The 14104-nt window shown below is 43.3% G+C and overlaps 1 protein-coding gene across 6 annotated transcripts in view; it reads left to right on the top strand.

Annotated features, from left to right (window-relative positions):
* The first annotated feature begins 8857 nt into the window (after positions 1-8857).
* Positions 8858-14104, top strand: part of DENND2B (DENN domain containing 2B) — a 284103-nt gene continuing 278856 nt past the window's right edge. For 5 of the 6 annotated variants that reach the window (XM_050954512.1, XM_050954509.1, XM_050954515.1 and 2 more), the window contains exon 1: positions 8858-8960. The gene's annotated coding sequence lies outside the window, so the exon portion shown is untranslated. Of the gene's footprint in view, positions 9042-14104 lie in introns of all 6 variants that reach the window. The other variant, XM_050954511.1, reaches the window with a different exon arrangement.

The following is a 14104-nucleotide window of genomic DNA, read 5'->3' as shown; positions in this document are numbered from 1 at the left end:
CTCCCCTGCAGCGGGAGGGAGGGGTTCCCCCTTAGGGTCAGGAGTACAAGAGTGGCTGAACTTCAGTTTCTTAGCCCGCTCCCCCCCCCCCGTCATATTAACGTTATGAACGTCCCCAAGGCAATCCCAAACAGATTATAACCCCTGCTAGGTAAAGTTCATTGAAATTGCTTTAATCCTCTTTGTCAAGTGCAGGTCTCCTCCTATTGGCTCTAAATCAGTGGTTCTGAACCAGGGCCGGTTCCAGGCACCAGCCCAGCAAGCAGGTACTTGGGGTGGCCAAGGGGAAGGGGTGGCACGTCCGGCTCTTCGGTGGCAATCTGGCGGTAGGTCTCTTCCTCCATCTTGGAGCGAAGGACCTGCTGCCGAATTGCCGCTGACTGAAGTGCTGGCGGTAGAGCTGATTGCGATGACGGCTTTTTTTTGTTTGTTTTTTTGCTGCTTGGGGCGGCAAAAACCCAGGAGCCGGCTCTATTCTCAACCAGGGGTACATGTACCCTGGGGGACCCAGAGGTCTTCTGGAGGGTACATCAACTCATCTAGAGATTTGCCTAGTTTTACACCAGGCTACATAAAAGGCATTAGTGAAGTGAGTACAAACTAAAATTTCATACAGAGACTTGTTTATGCTTTTCTATATGCTATACACTGAAATGTAAGTACAATATTTACATTTCAGTTGATTTATTTTATAATTATATGGTAAACATGAGAATGTAAACCATTTTTCAGTAATAATGTGCTGTGACACTGTTGTATTTCTATGTCTGATTTTGTAAGCACGTATTTTTAAGTGAGATGAAACTTAGGGTATGCAAGACAAATCCGACTCCTGAAAAAGTTGCTCTAAGTGACTCCAGATGAAATGTGTCCTTTTTACAAATAAAATGATTCTTTTAGTTTGTCAGACCTGGGCTCCAAGAGCCAAGCAGGGCTCCTTCCATCTCCTACATCAGCCACAATTTTGTAGACAAGCCTGTATTTGAAGATACACAAGCTGGAACAGAATCTACAGCTCAATCAGTAATAGCAGCATTGAGTCTGCAAGGTGAACAGTAGTTAGAAAAGCAGTAAAAAAGTTAGTTTTGTCACTAAAATTAGGTGAGACAGTACACATAAGGCTAGATCTGTTGCATGACAAGGGGCCAGTTTTATGTAGTCATCTTTGAGAGTACCATAAAACTGATCTTTAGTCATTAACAACAGCAAGGCTGGATTTAGGACAGGTGACCCAGATGCTCTGGGTGCTGGACTTGGGGGGTGCCATTTTTGTTGATAATGACAAAAGGGAAAATAGAATGTTCGAAGTAAAATGTTTCAGGTATGCTGTATGTGGATTCATTTTTCACTAACCTCCTAGAATGTTCTGGACCTTTGTAGAATCTCCCAGACTTTCTGAGAACTACATTTTCCTCAAACCTCCTAAAATGTTGCCTCATGGGTATATAAGGGCGGGATGTTGTAAGCGAATCAGTGAGATATTAGAATGAACTGAAGTGAGAGCTCAGCTGCGATATTTTGAATCTTGTTTTATTCTGTAATTGTAAAAGTGTACTTGTGTTGTAAGACTTGAAGAGTGTAGCGCCTAATTAAGGACATATCTCTGGCATATCAGTAAATATATCAAACCCCTCTCTACACAACACTATAAAAGAAATACGATTACTTCTTTGCCATGCTTGACACGGCACATAGACTTTTACTCTCCCTAATACTGTCTGTTTTCCCCTGTAGAAAATAAAAGATGTCCCAAAGAAGCCTTGGAGCTCAGTAAGCAAAAAGCTTAATTGCAATCTAGTTTGCAACAAGGGGCAACTTTGATGGGAAAATATCAGAAACAGAAAAGCATAGGGTTAACATTCTAAGGCTGTCACCTACTATAACACTATTTAATACTGGTCCAGCCAATGTTGGTGCAGTTCAATTTCTTGATGTTAGTACATTCCAGTTGTTCTTAAAATTAAAAAGTTTCTATGAGCTTAGAGGAAATGAATTATGTTATTTGCGTATATATGGCATGAATAAATATAGATTTACAGATCCCAGTGTGCAGATTTATCATCTTATATGACAGAGATAAATCATGCATGTGCAAATTGTGCATCAAAGTCATGAAATGGGCTACAAATGCAATAAAAATAAGGTATTTCAAAGTTTAACAAAAGTGTAACTAACTCAGAGCCCTCCCCATCTAGTTCCCCATCTCTGGCTTTCGGGGATTTTTGCTGCTAGCAATCGCAGATGGGCCACATGCCATTTTAGGCAATTTCATCATACCATCCCTCCTATAAACTTATCAAGCTCAGTCTTGAAACAAGTTAGGTTTTTTGCTTCCCCACTGCTCCCCTTGAAAGGCTATTTCAGAACTTCACTCCTCTGTTGAGTGGAAACCTTGGTCTAATTTCAAGCCTAAACTTGTTGATGGCCAGTTTAAATCCATTTGTTCTTGTCTCAGCATTAGCGCTTAACTTAAATAACTCCTCTCCCTCCCTGGTATTTATCCCTCTGATGTATTTATAGGGAGCAATCATATCTCCCCTCAGCCTTTGTTTGGTTAGGCTAAACAAGCCAGGCCCCTTGAGTTCTCTACATGTAAAAGGGCTTGTATCTCATTTAACCAGTATTATACACAGTGACTTAAAGCAATACTATACCTTGGAGGTATTACAATATTATATTTCATGACATTATATGCCAGAAAAAATCCTGAAATGATTTGTAAAGCAATGTGACATTTCATAGCTACAGCTACGCTTCTCGCAAAATCACTTTTTGTGCAACCATTGCTCGTTGGTAGTATGTTTAAAATGATATGAAGAAAAATGACCACACTTCATGCAGCTGTTGCTTGCTACATAATGACAGTGCTATAAAGTTGCACATCTACTTAAAGAGCACAGGGTCCTGGTCCAGTTTTGGAGCATTGCTGCCATTGTGTTCTCCTGACAATTTCAAGGTGGTGGATCAGCAAAAACATGTAACTATAATGTAAGTTGTCATTGCATTAAGTTGCCCTTTAAAATGAACAAGGCAGTAACACTTTCAAGGACATGTAACTAGTTACTTTTGCTGTGGCATATCAGAGTTTATGAGAATACAATATTACTACTATTCAATATCATATATATACATATATATATAAAATAATTCTCAGGACTGCATTGGAACCAGCAAAAGCACAGGAAAGCTAAAGTCTCATCTCATTCCAGGCATGCGGAGTTTTGGTTTGATGCTGAGATATAAACCCCTCAAGTTTGTAGTTTATATGGCGTTGCTGACAGACCTTTACTTAGAAAATTGAACCTTGTCCACATGCATTGTGGCATTGAAGGCACTATTGCAAGTTACTGAAAGGCTGGTAACATACCCTTAGGCCTGATTGTCCATTCTACCCAGGCCTCTTTACACTGTTTTGATAACAAAAAAGATTGTAAAATAGGCATATCTGTCCATCAAAGAACATCCCCAGTGTAGTGGGACTCACACTGTCACTACACCACTCCATCGGGACCTACAGGGGCATGGTCACAGTGTTGCTGCACTCTGGCTATTATCAGCTGTCAGAAAGCCCCTTGGAAGCTGTTGCAGCTGAATGTATGTTTGAGCAGGTCTGAGGGTTTCTAACCTATGCCGGGTGGGAGAGGGGAATAGAGGGAGGAGCAAAGTGGGCATACAAACCTTCTTTACATTCAGTTGCTGTGCTCAGTGCAGCTTGGCTAGAGCCAACAATCAGGCATATTGCCCTGATTTTCATTATTCCTCCATCCCCCTGTTTTAGGCTTTGCCTGTGCTAGCTGTAATCTATCTAGAAAAGGACCGCCTCTTAACTTACATTTTATCAGCATCTCTCAATTACTTCATTAGAGCAGCAGCCAGCTGCTTGCCAGAGATTCACTCTGTAATAAACAAGCCCTTCCCAGCTGGCCTGAAAGGATAAATTTAAGCATATGCTTAAGTCTCCCTCTTCAGCACTTAAGCATGTGCTTAGGCCAGGGGTGGGTAAACTTTTTGGCCCAAGGGCCACATCTGGGTATGGAAATTGTATGGTGGGCCATGAATGCTCACAAAGTTGGGGTGAGGGAGGTGGTGAGGGCTCTGGCTGGGGGGGGTGCAGGCTCTGGGGTGGGGCTGGGGAAGAGGGTTTGGGGTACAGGAGGGTGCTCTGGGCTGAGATCAAGGGCTTCAGAAGGCAGGAGGGAGATATGGGCTGGGGCGGGGGTTGGGGCATGAGAGGGAGTCAGGGGTGCAGGCTCCAGGTGGTGCTTACCTCAAGCAGCTCCCAGAAGCAGCGGCATGTCCCCCCTCTGGCTCCTATGTGGAGGTGCAGCCAGGCAGCTCTGCACGCTGTCCCGTCTGCAGACACTGCCCCTGCAGCTCCCATTGTCCAATGGGAGCTATGGGGGTGGCAGTTGGGGCAGTGGCAGCATGCCAAGCCCCTTGGCTGCCTCTATGTGTAGGAGCTGGAGGGTGGTCGTGCCGCTTCCGAGAGCCACGCAGAGCCACGGTACACAAGGAGCAGGCCAAGCTCCTGACCCCACTCCCCGACAAGTGCTGGAGCAGGGCAAGCCCCAGACCCTGCTCCCCGGCGGGAGCTCGAGGGTCAGATTAAAATGTCTGAAGGGCTGGATGCGGCTCCCGGGCTGTAGTTTGCCAACCCCTGGCTTGGGCACTCTGCTGAATGGAGCCTACACCAGCAACCAGGATGAAAAACAAATTGATTCAGGTGTTTTCAATGTATCTGTTTCATTTGTTTTACATGATGGTGAGAACAGTCAAGAAAGATCTTCTCCATCCCACTCACCCCCTAGTTCCCAGAAGCCGGGCTTCTCTCTTTGGGCAGGATTTTCAATGTTCATTTTGGACAGCTACTGAGACTAGAGGCTTAGTCACCTGTATCTTGTTTTTTTTTTGTTTGTTTTTTTTTTCTTCAAATGACAATGTAAGCACATTGCAAAATTACATATTTTTTTTAGCACTTTAAAGGAAATCTAAAAGGTGGGTGACATGGGTGGCTGCCCCAGGTTTTAACAGCTAAGGGTGTCCTTTGGATGTATCTATATAATAAAATTCCAGGATTGTCACTCTGTGCATCGTTCTGAAGCCTAGAATGTCTGTTGAGTCTGTGTGAAGCCAAGAAAAGCAAGCAAGGCTGAGAGCTCTCTCTGTTTACAATATGGTTCAATCATCACTGGGATTTGTTGTCTGTTCCCATCCAATTTTAAATTTTCAGCCATTTTTGGCTTTTTAGACTTTATTAATTATCCCCATATGACAACATGCGCTTTCACCTGGGAGGTGAATATTTATCTCTAGTTGCATGGACAACTTATTTTGGGACACCCAAATACATATAGGCTGTCTCTGGTTCAGAACAAACTTAGTACATACAAGGCCTTATTCTTGCCTCACATAAAAATAACAGAGAGACAAAAGTGGGTGAGGTAATGTTTTCTATTGGACCAATTTCTGTTGAGGAAAGAGAGACACGCTACACTGCATATAAAAACAATCATTTTAATCTATAAATGATTAATAGGTTGCACTTATTTATTGCCTTTTATCTGGGACTTCTCAAAGTGCTTTACAAATATTAAAGTCTTGCGAAGCCCTTATATCTCTTTTGTTGATGAGTAAACTGAGGCCATGTCTACATCTAAAATTTTGCAGCGCTGGTTGTTACAGCTGTATTAGTACAGCTGTATAGGGCCAGCGCTGCAGAGTGGCCACACTTACAGCAACCAGCGCTGCAAGTGGTGTTAGATGTGGCCACACTGCAGCGCTGTTGGGCGGCTTCAAGCGGGGTTCGGGGAACGCGAGAGCAAACCGCGGGGAATCAGGTCTCCTTCCCCGGTTTGCTCCAGTGTTCCCCGAACCCCCGAACAAGCAGGTCTCCTTCCCTGCGGTTTGCTGGGTGGTTCGGGGAACGCGAGAGCAAACCCAGGAAAGGAGACCAGCTTCGCCGCGGTTTGCTCTCGCGTTCCCCGAACAAGCAGGTCTCCTTCCCTGCGGTTTGCAGGGTGGTTCCGGGAAACGCGAGAGCAAACCGCGGCGAAGCTGGTCTCCTTTCCCGGTTTGCTCTCTCGTTCCCCGAACAAGCAGGTCTCCTTCCCTGCGGTTTGCTGGGTGGTTCGGGGAACGCGAGAGCAAACCCGGGAAAGGAGACCAGCTTCGCCGCGGTTTGCTCTCGCGTTCCCCGAACAAGCAGGTCTCCTTCCCTGCGGTTTGCAGGGTGGTTCCGGGAAACGCGAGAGCAAACCGCGGCGAAGCTGGTCTCCTTTCCCGGTTTGCTCTCGCGTTCCCGGAACCACCCAGCAAACCTCAGGGAAGGAGACCTGCTTGCTCGGGGTTCGGGGAACGTGAGAGCAAACCGGGGAAGGAGACCAGCTTGATTACCAGAGGCTTCCTCAGGTATGCTGGGATACCTGCTTATTCCACGGAGGTCAAGAAAAGCGCTGGTAAGTGTCTATATTTGATTACCAGCGCTGGATCACCAGCGCTGGATCCTCTACACCCGAGACAAAACGGGAGTACGGCCAGCGCTGCAAACAGGGAGTTGCAGCGCTGGTGGTGCCCTGCAGATGTGTACACCTCCTAAGTTGCAGCGCTGTAACTCCCTCACCAGCGCTGCAACTTTCTGATGTAGACAAGCCCTGAGGCACATATGTTATGTGATGTAACCTAGATGACACAATGAGTCAGTGTTAGAGTAGGGGACTGCTGAGTCTCATTCTGCTGGTCACTGTGTTACATCCATTTTCATCTTCAGGATGCTGAAATAGCCACTATTGCATGGGCATAATATGTGAAGATATGGGATGGACCTAATAAAAGCTTCTTCTATGTCTTTTCCTTGGTTAGAAAAGATAGATTTATTCATTTTTGTTCCTGCCATGATTTTTCATAATATTTTTAACAGCATCTTTTTAAACTAGTTCAGTTATTATCTGTATGTTGTAACTTAAACTCCCACCATTTTTGATGTACACAGTACACTTTTTGCAGTAAATACATCTGCTACAAGAAGGCTGACAGCTGAAGTGCTTTGAAACACATTTTAGCATTAGAAACCAGATGAGTGTTGCACTTATTTCCTTTATATTCTTTTTCTGAAATGTAAGTGGGTTTGTGAAATGCCAGACAGCTATATCATATTTCCTTGTCATGTGGGACTATACTGTCTTTAGATATCAATATTCATCACCAGTAACTTATTTGTATGTGTTCTGCGGAAGCGTTGAAAATCTCTTTCCCCTCTGTCTTGATTCAGGAAAGCATCCCTACTAGGAAAGCAGGTAAGCATGTGCCTAATTCTAACTATGATTAGGTCCCATTGAAGTCAAGGGGATTTAAGCACATGCATAAAATTAAGCAAATGCCACAGGGCCAGAATTTTAAAGGTACTGAGGTACCCAATTCCCTTTGATTTATGTGCCCAATAACCTTTATAAATCTGGCCCTTGTGTTTTCCTGATTTGGTGCCTTTCTGATCTTTCCCCTTTGACTTAATACATTATGATGTGATTTATATCTGTACAAATATTTACCTCCGCAAGACTTTTGTGTTTTTCTCACTCCCCTGTTAATTTCACAAATAAACCAGTTGGCTATTGCAGCTAATTGCTGGCAATGTGGTTCTTTTACAGGATGATCCATATTTATATCACATTAAACATTGTGGGCCAGGTTCTCAGTGGTGAATTTCAATACAGCTACCCACTGGTACTTTATAGCTGCATTGAAATCAATGCTAAGGATTTGGCCTATAAGGTCCTGGTGTGCTCTATGGGTATTTAACAGACATCTAGAAAAGTGGCACCAAGTTTTCTTTGCCAGGTATACCATTCCAATATTTTCATGTTCCCTTAAGTTTTGGTGTGTCTCTGATCCCACAGCTGGATCAGCGCAGGCTCCATTTGGGTGCAGGATCAGGGCCTCACATTTATTTTGTCTCTTAGTGGTTATAGGGCTTATGACCCATAATTGGACAGTTTTGTTCCCATCCACTAGGGAGGAGTTCATTACGGTATTGTTATGAGTAAGGCTAGCTCTAGCAGACTGGAGTTGCACAACAGATACCATGAATGAAGTTCATACACATGCTGTTTCCTCTTCCTAATCCTTTGGATATTTATACCGAGATTTTAATACTCTTTCATTATGAATTTGGAGAACTTTTTAGATTTTTGTAACCATCGGTTCTCTCACCCCAAGCTCTCACAGTTTCCATGCATACACTATCAGATCCACTTCTTCTCCTATGATTAAAACCATATGGTCTACATGAGGGTCTGTGTCTGTGTATGAAAATGACAGAGAGTTGCAGTTTGTCTTGCTCCTGACAGCACTGAAGAGTGGCTTCTCTAAGAGAAGAGGTTTTATTGTTTAATACAAATAATAAATAATACAAATAAAATACGAGTCCACTTAAAAATAAATCAGGGCAATAGTTCCCCTGTCTCACTCATTTCAGTCTGACCTCAAGGGCCATGCTGTATTGCCATTTGCTGCGGCCTGAGGGGATTGGTCCCCTATGTGCCTGGCCAGGATCCACATGCTCCATGGGGCTGTCATTCTGCAGACAGTCCAGAGATTCCCACATCTCCCCGGGACTAGAAATCCGTTTGGGGGTTGCATGCTTGAGAGGGCAATGACTTCGCCTTTGTGAAGCCAGCCCTATTTTGTGGTGGTGGCTGCAGCAGAAGCCAGGAAGGCTGTGATTAGAAAGCAGGTTCCTTTGTTGGCTGCTGGGTTACTGGTTCCCATTAATCTCCCGCACTGGCCGCTGCCGTCTCCACTTCCTGTCTTTGCATATTTCTCTCTCTCTTCCTCCCTCCCCCTCTTCCCAGCTTTTCCAAAAAGCTGCCTCTGGCCGGACTAGGAGATCAGAACTGGAGGCGTCCAGCGAGCTGCAGCAGCTGGAATCTGCATCTGCATTCTTTCGGCTCCGGGCAGCAGCCTAGGTAAGAACCTGAAATCGTGCTGGCGTGTGTGGGAGATTGACTAGGTCTCCTTTCTGCAGGGGAGATGGAGGCAGAAATCTGGTAGGTGACTCTTGCTAAGATTCATTATCTCTGTGCCCTAAGATCCTTCCTCCTCTCTGCTCTGTACAGGAGGGGACAGGGAGCCTGTGGGTGTTTCAATGAGCTCCTGGCTTTGTGTGGCTGTGCAGAACAATAGATATTAACAGTTAGCTGGTAAGGGGGCTGCAGAGGGTCGGGAAAGTGTGGAAGGAGATTCCTGATGAGCGATCTTCACAGTCCCACACTCAGCGGTGTCTTTGTGTCTCCCCGGACACTGGGAACTCTTTGTGTTTTAAGCTATATCCCTCTGTCACTACTTCGGATGGCTTTTGAGAGGGACTTTGGTAAGAAAGTCTCTCTTCCCCTGGATTTGCTTGTAGTGCGCTGTGCATTGGACAGGGGGCGCTTGTGCACCACTTTGATTGTGTATATTTCATACTGTGTTTCAGCACTAAAGCTATTTTTTCTAGTGTATTGTTCTCCTCAGATATCGACTCGTTATGTCACCAAACCCAGCTCTCAGGCTTCTTCTTTTTTTAAAGAAAGTAAAAGATATTTTAAGGTTGTCTTTTGGGGAAAAAAGAAAAGGAAGTGTTTACTATAAGTTATAACTATATTTGCACAAGGATGGAGTGTTGTGTGGTATGGGCACTTAAAAGTAGCATGGAGTTTTATTCTTCTCTGATTGGGAGACTAGGTCCTCAGCTGATGTAAACTGCCCTAGCCTCTTCAGTGTGGAGGTGCTAATTTATGCTAGCTGAGGATGTGTCCTATAGTTTTAGAATCTAACACTGTTGCTTCTCAGCCTTGATCCACAGAAGTAAAGACAGCTGTAACAATTCATCTTTTCTCCTCTGTGCTCATGCACACAGCCTATCCAGTTGACTTTAATATTTTCATGCATATTATAAAGAGTAGATGAGCCACCTGGACTTGAATGGAAAAGTTTGTGATCCCAAGATAGCCTGAACTGGAGAGCTAAAGGAACTGTTTCACCAGTTCACTTGGTGGGAAAATCAGATGTACTTCTCCTGGATTGTTGCCAGGTGCTTGCCTCACTAAGGAGCAGTAGGTCATTGCAACCAAAAGAGTAGCTGCAAAATATTACAGGGCTTTCTCATTGTGAATCCAGTCATATTACTGAAATGCACTTTTGATCTTGTTATCCAGTCTAAATGTACCAGGTTGAAAAGCACAGCTTGTACAGAACATGTCAATAATGAAGTTGGAATAACACAATGTTTAGCTGTAGTCCTCTTTTATTATCACATGGGCTTTTGGGGGATCGTTCTCCTTATGTCTAGTTCAGAACAGTCTCTTGTTATTTGAGTGTGTATAACCAATGATTAAATCAGCCAATAATATCTACCTAGAGTGGTCAAATCTGATGGAAAATAGTGTGTTTTGATTTTTCAAGATTAACATATAGTCAGGGTGTGGAGATATTCCTAACCTAGACTAGGAATGGCAGGATCTCAGACTTAAGAATAGTATTGAGCTGGTGATGTATGTAATTGAGGAGTCCTCATTTGTTTTACATGCTGATTATCAGGCTACATATCAGATCAGAATTTTCTATGAATTGGCAGGTTGAATAGTGGGAATGGCTTTAATCACATTAATTATTAAAATGCCTTTAGTTTTGAGACTTCAGGACATTATTGCCGTTATTTAAAGAAAAACTGCAATTCATTAAAATATGATAATCTCTTTGTCTAGTTAACAAAACATGTATGTTGACAATGATTTTTAAATGGTAAACTTCATATATTACCAGGAATGACTAAAGTAGAAGGAAGCTGCCATACTTGCTTGAATGCTGACATAGGGCCCAGTTCTGTCATCTGGAAATTGCACTGTGTTAGCTCCCTTTAGCTGTCTGTTATTTACTTAGCTATGTATGGGATCAATTGTGCCTTTAGGGCTGGCGGCATGTTAAAGCCGTCTCTCTTCAGTGGGTGTTCCAGGAGACATTGTCTCCCAGGTGCACAGGGGAGCATGGATGCTGCTTCACATCTTAAAGTTGTACAGCATGCAGACCACTCCTCTGCTCTCCAGCTGCTGTGCAGAGGTGGGGAAGGATCATGGCCTTATTTTCTCCCCATTTCTTTTAGGGTGGATAGTACCATTAGCCATGAGCTTGGCTTAGCATAGTCATTGCAATCATAGCTAGGATGGGACACAAGGAGAGAGGCTCCCTTTATCCATCTCTGCTTTTGTGTATGCTCAGAGTCCATCCTCAGTCTGTTCTTAGGAAATTAGAACTAATCACTGCAATTTTCCTTTTAATGAATGACTTTTAAAATGTATAGTATCTTTATTTAAAGGACCCCTTATTAGTGGTGACCCTGTAAACCATTGTGTAACTGTGGACTGTAATGTGCCATGCCAATTTATCCTGGGTTGCCAAGGCCTTGATGGAATAGCTGGATTTTATTGTTTTCATTGTAGTCCATGTACATCTAAGACCCACTGGGACGAATCATTGGGGTGGCTGGGCCTCCTTTTTTAATTGCTGATTAAATAAATGTTGCCAGGTTTATTTTTTTTGTTTGTTTTTTTTAAAGTTGCATAGGATCTGCTAGCGATGGGAACTGCTGAAGTATGTTTTGCAAGTCAAGCTATTTTTAGGGTTGGGGTATCTGAAGAAATGAGGCTAACCCCTTGTAAAGAGGTCAGCTTTCTGTGCATTGAAGAGTTTGCTTTTTAACTGTAAAGCATAGCTGAATTTCCTGCAGTTGTGTAAAGCAAAAGAGCTTGCACTGTATTTTTTCACTTGATTGGGGAGAAGGGATGGGCTTTTAGTTAATTCACATGGGTGGGAGTAAAGGGACCTGAGTTCTATTTCTGGATGCTGCTGTACTGAAGATTTTCTGTGTGGCTTCTGTAAGAAGAATCTTGGTGGGCCTGATTCACCCCTGGAGGAAACAGCATAACTCCACTGAAGCCCTCAAAAGAATGTATGGTAGTAGGGGCTTGGTACTTTAAGATACTGAACGTATTCTGTGAGGTACTGAGCACCCTTCAGTTGAGAATGAACCCTGCTTCCAGGGAAGTGTGGCTGTCCTATACTGGTTTAATGTGTGTGATTATGTCCTTCTGTAGTGCATGGCACCAATTACTATAACACCCTCCAACTTATTCACAGCTAACTAAAGAAGCAAGGATAAAATTTTCATAAGTTCCTAAGTGATTTAGGTGCCCAAATCCCATTTTCAGAAGTGACATAGGCACTTAGAGCCTAGATCCTCAAAGGGTTATTTAGGTTTATTTTATTTAGGTGTTTAACTCCCATTGATTTCAAGTGAAGGTAGGTGCCTAAATACCTCTGGAGGATCTGGGCCTTAGAAGCCTAAGTCTAATTGAAAATCAGTAGGATGTAGGCTCTAAAGTGCCTCAGTCACTTTTGAAAATGCGTGACTAGGGTACCATGGTCACTTAGGAGCTTTTGACAATTTTACCTTTGCTACTAAATTCCATGGCAGAAGCACTTGCTTTTGCTGGTAAAGCTCATGGATTTGCTCTCTGCTGATGACTGTGGTGTCTCTGTGTATGTCATTATGGTTCATTACACTCAGCATCTTGTGGGGTTAGGTTTTCAGGTGTGTTTTTTGAAGGGCAGAAGGGGGGCAAAACTCCTTGGTCTTACTATGCTGTGATCACTGAGCCAAATCAGGTTTCAAACCAAGCTTCTTCAGTAAATCTTGTCCAATGCAAGCAAAACCAAATTCATTTTATTTTACACATTACCATGCTTCATTTTCTCATGCCAAATGCCGTGTGTGTTAGTTTTGTCTCTTGGTTGTACAGTGTATGTAATTATTGCTTTTCATTTGTTTTGGTCCACAGTTGGGGTTTGGTTGGCAGTGCAGATACTGACAAGTTTGGGGAACTGAAACAAATATTTACATTCTCAGTTTGGCCCTGTTCTTGAGCTTGTAAATGCTCCCAGTCATATTAAACTTCAGAAAGGTTATGGGAGACCTTGCCAATCTCTTCAGAACAACCCCCTCCCTCCTGCCCTCTCTGATCTGAACTTTCCTGTTTGGGAAGGATTTTGGATGCGCTTTTTGGACACAGCTACCTGCTGAGACTTGACGCTCAGCATGCTCACCCTGATTTGATTGTCAGCAGTTCTTTTCACATATCTTGTTCCTTGTTCCCTTTACCCATGGCATTTTTGAAAGCTGCTAAAGCTTGCCGAATTGATCTCCATCGTGACTGAAATCCTGCTCATAGACAAAGTAAAACGCATAGGTTCTAGGAACGTAAGCCTCCTTGTATTGCCTTATGCCTCAATCCTAACCCACGGGGCCACCTCTAGCTTAGTTCAGTTTCAATTTGAATTCAATCCTTGGCTTCTCTGTGAAGACTTCAAACAAGAAACAATAAGTACCAACTGTGATGGTTGGTTTTTTTTGGTCTTAATGTTTAACTTGATTATTATTTGGTTGATGTCAGGGGTAATTCCCCACTCTGGCACTTCAAGTGCAGAAGTTGGGAGCCCGCAAGGATTCTAAAAATTAATACTGGCCACTCCAGGCTTGTATTAAACTCTCAAGGTTACAGCTTTTCTCTCACCTTGGATTGGTAGATACTGCCACCACCCAAGTGCAGAACCCCTTTGAGAGCTCAGGAAGGTGCACTTGAGGGTACCCCACAGGAAGGAATTCCCAAGTCCTTTCACCCCTCCCCCCTTCTAGGAAAGAGCTGAGAAAGAAGGAGGGGGGAAAGAGGGGAAATTAGCTGTTGCCATCAGCTAATTATACAGGTGCACAAACCTCTTAAGATACACAAATCCAATTCTGTTCTTTATTTTTTAAAATTTATTTAAAAAATATTGCTAGATTTTTAAAAAAAGAATAACTACAAGGATTAAGCACCAATAATAGCTTTCTTGGGGTCCCGCTTAAAGGTTACAAGCAAAACAAAAGCACCTGGGGTTAGCACAGAGGAGTCCACAAGCTATAAACAAATAAAAACAAATAAACCTAACTGCATCTTCCTAGACATTTCCTGATCTACTTACATATCTGGGGTTTCAAATGAGTAGTTTCCAGGTATGATACTGAGGATTTTTCATA

The sequence above is a fragment of the Gopherus flavomarginatus genome, chromosome 5 (genome assembly GCF_025201925.1).
Source record: "Gopherus flavomarginatus isolate rGopFla2 chromosome 5, rGopFla2.mat.asm, whole genome shotgun sequence".
Classification (NCBI taxonomy): domain Eukaryota; kingdom Metazoa; phylum Chordata; order Testudines; family Testudinidae; genus Gopherus; species Gopherus flavomarginatus.
Note: the sequence above shows the minus strand (reverse complement) of the source record. Positions and strands in the feature narration are given on the sequence as shown.